Here is a 4,853-nt window from a genome sequence, read left to right as displayed (position 1 = left end):
TCATCTGGTGCTGAATCGCGAGGGCTATGAAATAGGCAAGGTCGATGACGTGCCCTTGCGACATGCACCATAAGAAGTAGACATCGTGGGTGTTGACGACGCTGATGCTCTTTCTCTTCTCTGTAATTGTGTGAGCTAAAATAGGGTGTAAGTACCTCAGGGATGGTGGGAGAACTGATGCCTTGGAGCGGCTAGGATTGTACGAGGCCATGCTAGGGGCCAAAGTGTGCCAGCACTTCGAGGGAGAGAAATGTATGTGGTGACTGAGAGCATGTAGTTCATTCTCCTCCCTAAACTCCTCCGTATATAGGCCAAGTGCAGTACCAAACTCTGGGATGCTTAGCTGGCAGCTTAATTCACCTAGATAAAATTAGACCGTGCCGGGATCATCGTACCTTTTCATTACGGCCTGGAGATGGAACGTTGAGCAGAGTTCCATCGTGAGCTCGAGGTATGTCGACTCGATAATCTCGAAGAACAGCTCCCACGGGTCGGTGGTTAAGAGAGCCCGAATTACATCAGCCATTTAGACTTGTTCTACAGCAGCCCAGTCGATGCAGCGGCCCACTGCTAAAGGTTGGGCATAAAGTATTTGGAAGAGCTCTTCTTGGGGCCCTCGTGGAAACTGTAGGAGAGGGTGACGAATTTTCACGGTTGGACCCACGAAGGATGACGCTCTCTTCTTCTTCTTCGAGGCTGGTACGGTGGTTTTCTTTCCTCTTGAAGATGACATTGAAGGCCTATAATATAAAGAATAATAATAGGTAAACATATTCGAAGGGGAAGTAAACTATTTCAGCCAAGACTACTAATATGAAGCAAACTCAACCACAATAATCATGAGAATGAGAGTAGAAATGTAATGGGTATAAGGTTTTCCTGATCTCAATGTAACATAAACTGTATGGTAACTAACCTAGGACTGCAATTTAAATGATAGATATTAGCATGATAATAGCATGAAAATAAGCATAGTAATGTCATGGATATGAGGTGTGTCTAATAACTTGATTTAATGTGAAATTTATAATAAAAAACTTATAAATGCAAACTAAATGATAAAGTAATGAATAAAAATGAAAACTAGTTCAAAATTCATGGAGATTATTACAATAATAAGCATGAATAATGAATAAAATAGAAGTGAAAGGAGTAAACAAATGATAAGGGAGAGAGATTGAGCTTTAAAAACGAAGTTGGAGGCGGCGCACGGGAGTGGCAAGGGGTTGTGTGGAGTTGCAGTGGCTAGGGTTAGGGTTTTTGAATGTAGAAGAAAATGAATAGTGCAGCCTATTTATAGATTTTGGGACACATGGCCATGTGACACACCCGTGTGCCCAATTTTAGCTCGTGTGTTTCACGGTTTTCCTATTTTGGAGCGTCTGAAATTTGACACACGCCCGTGTGCCTCGGGCGGATTGGTTCACACGACCGTGTCCCACGACTGTGTCTAACTTCGTTCGCTTCTCCCACGCCCGGGTGTTCTAGCCCCACGCCCATGTAAATTTGACAGGTTCGACCACGACTGTTTGACACGGGCATGTCGTATGCCCGTGCTGTTTTAACAGGTCCATCCATGATTCCTCCATACGGGCGTGTCGCACGCTCGTGTTGTTTTGGCAGGCTTGACCACGGCCATTTCACACGGTCGTGGCGTTTTATCGTATCCCGTGTTAGGGAAATCTTTTGCCCTGTTTTCACACGGCCTTAAGCACGCTAGTGTGGTTGGTCGTATCTCTATGGAAACACCTGTATTCAATATTTCTATTAGTAGGTTAGGAGTTAGATATCATAATTTAAAGAAATCAATAATGTTAGTGCTCGGGTTGCCCGTGTTGGGGAAATCTTTTGCCCTGTTTTCAACGGCCTTAAACACACTCGTGTGATTGGCCGTGTCTCTATGGAAACACCTGTATTCAAGATTTGTATTAGTAGGTTAGGAGTTAGATATCAGAATTTAAAGAAATCAATAATGTTAGTGCTCAGGTTGCCTCCTGAGAAGCGCTTATTTATAGTCTAAGCTCGGCTTACCTCTCCGTTGATTTATCATGGTGGTTTGAGGAGTTCATACTCCTCGCTCCTACTCTCAATTTTAAAATAAGGTTTTAATCGGGTGTTGTTTACCTTAAAAGTGCTGAACTTGGGATGACTCACCTCAACCGTACCGAATGGGAAAATACTGAGTACCATAAGAGAGATTTCCTCATTTGGTGTGGTAGTGACAATGTGAGGATCAATGGCATCTAGTAAGACTATATCGCCAACCTTAAGTTGATTAGGAGAGGTATCGGGCTTGTTTTGGCATAGTTTCAGTTTATCATGTGTTCTCGGTTTGTGCTCTCGCCATTCATCCAGCTCCTCTATCCGTAGTCTTCGTTCTTCATGGACGTCTTTGTTCTCTTCATGATAGTAGCGCACTGTCTCTGTTGTCTTGGTTCAAAGAAGTTCCTGCAAGGATGATTGAATATTAGTTTTACCATCGACAGGTTTTATAGCGTTATCTTGAGCCTTAGAGGTTTTGACTGAGTCGCGTGCTTGGAGTGTTACTGCGTCGTCACCTGCACGAAGTGTTAGCTCTCCTGTGCCTACATTAATAATGGTTCTGATAGTTGCTAAAAATGGTCATCCTAAAATTAAAGGTACCTCATTATCCTCATCCATATCTAAGACAACGAAGTCTACTAGGTAAATAAATTTATCAATTTTAACGAGAACGTCTTCAATAATACCCTTAGAAATCTAACTATTTTGTCGACCAATTGTATGCTCATCCTAGTGCATTTGGGTTTCTTTGAAACCTAGTCATTTAAACATTTTATACAGCATAACATTTATACTTGCCCCTAGATCAGCTAAAGCATTATTCACAAATAGACTACCAATTAAACAAGGAATCGTAAAACTCCCTGGATCTTTTAATTTGTTAGGTAGCTCATTCTTTAGAATAGCTGAGCAGACTGCATTGACTTCCACATGCGATGTAGCGTCTAATTTTCTTTTATTACTCAGCAGTTCCTTTAAGAATTTTGCTGAGTTGGGCATCTACGAAAGAACTTCAATAAAGGGTAAGTTAATATGTAATTTCTTTAAGAGTTTGACAAACTTACCGAATTGTTCTTCTGTTCTGTCTTTCGTCATCGCTTTAGGATATGGCATACGAGGTTCATGATTTGTACTTACTTGTTTGGGATCATTATTGTTTACCTCTTCTCGTCCTTTGTTCATCGCGTTGTCTTGCTGTATTTTCAGCTCAGGTGTAATGAATCCTTCCTTATCTTGAGTGCTAATTGCATTGAGGTGTTCCCTCAGATTAGGTTTAGTATTACTTAGTAAGCTACCTGGTGGTCGTTCAGAGATTAGTTTGGACAGCTGGCCTATCTGAGTTTTGAGTCCTTGGATCGATGCTTGTTGATTCTTAAGTGCTATCTCGGTATTTTGGAAATGGGTTTCTGACATCGAGATGAATTTAAAAAGCATCTCTTTAAGGTTTGGTTTCTTCTCTTGTTGATAAGGTGGCTGTTGAAAACCCTGAGGATTTTGTGGCTTTTGATTTCCTTGACCTCCACAAGAAAAATTGGGGTGGTTCCTCCAACCTCCTCCACTTGAGTCACACCTCATTACTAGATGTACCTGCGTAGAACCAAGAAAACTATCAATCTTTTCATTGAGAAGTTCTACCTGATTTGACAGCATAGTAGCTGAGTCGACGTTATAAACGCCGGCTGTTTTCGTTGGCTTTGCCCTCATAACTTGCCACTGATAATTATTCAGTGACATCTCCTCTATAAATTCATAGCATCTTCTGGTGTTTTATTGTTGATGGTTCCGCTAGCAGCTGTGTCAATCATTTGTCTTGTCGAGGGATTCACACCATTGTAGAACGTTTGAACTTGCAGCCAAAGCGGTAACCCATGGTGAGGGCACCTTCTCAGTAAGTCCTTATATCTCTCCCATGCATCGTAAAGTGTTTCTAAAACCATCTGCACAAAATAAGAGATATTATTATGTAATTTAGCCGTTTTAGTTGGCAGAAAATATTTTAGTAAAAATTTCTCGGTCATTTGTTCCCAAGTAGTGATAGACCCTCGTGGTAACGAGTTCAACCACTGTTTAGCTTTGTTTCTCAGTGAAAAGGGAAATAACCGAAGATGAATGGCATTATCAGAAATGCCATTAATTTTGAATGTATCGCAAAATTCAAGAAAATTCGCCAAGTGCGTGTTGGGATCCTCATCCTGCAAACCACCAAACTGAACAAACTTCTGTATCATCTGAATTGTGTTAGGTTTTAGTTCGAAATTATTTGCAGCAATAGTAGGTCTAACTATACTAGACTCAGTTCCTATTAAAGAAGGTTTAGCATAATCATACATAGTACGTGGAGTAGGATTTTGATTAGCTGCAATTGCAGGAGGCAGCTGATTGCGTTGGTTTTTAGCCATCTCATCGGTTGGGGTTTGAGTATCGTCTTCTCACTCGTTCTCCATGTATCGTAAACTACGCCTTATTTCTCTTTGATTTTTTCGAATTGTATGATCAATTTCTTCGTCAAAAAGTAATGGTCCTGACGGGTTTCTTCTAGTCATAAACTATAAAAACCTGCCAAGAGAGAGAAAAAGTAAATTAATAAATAACAAAAATAAAATAAAATTTGAAGAAAAATAAATGGCTAAAGTAATAAAAATTTAGTGTTCCTAATATTTAAGTTCCCCGGAAACGGCGCCAAAAACTTGATCTCCTGATTCGTAACAAGTAATAAATATTTATAATGAAGAGTAAACCTAGACTAACTATTATCACGACAAAAAGGCAAGCGCACCTATCGAACAATAGTATAGTAATGGCAAGACCGG

The 4,853-nt window shown here is 40.5% G+C and overlaps 1 non-coding gene across 1 annotated transcript; it reads left to right on the top strand.

Annotated features, from left to right (window-relative positions):
- Positions 1 to 3,906: 3,906 nt before the first annotated feature.
- LOC128293407 (small nucleolar RNA R71) lies at positions 3,907 to 4,012 on the top strand. The gene has a single exon (XR_008283589.1). It is a non-coding gene; the product is annotated as a small nucleolar RNA R71 (small nucleolar RNA).
- The last annotated feature ends 841 nt before the right edge of the window (positions 4,013 to 4,853 follow it).

Source organism: Gossypium arboreum, chromosome 5 (assembly GCF_025698485.1).
Source record: "Gossypium arboreum isolate Shixiya-1 chromosome 5, ASM2569848v2, whole genome shotgun sequence".
NCBI lineage: Eukaryota > Viridiplantae > Streptophyta > Magnoliopsida > Malvales > Malvaceae > Gossypium > Gossypium arboreum.
This window is presented reverse-complemented; position numbering and strand designations above follow the sequence as displayed.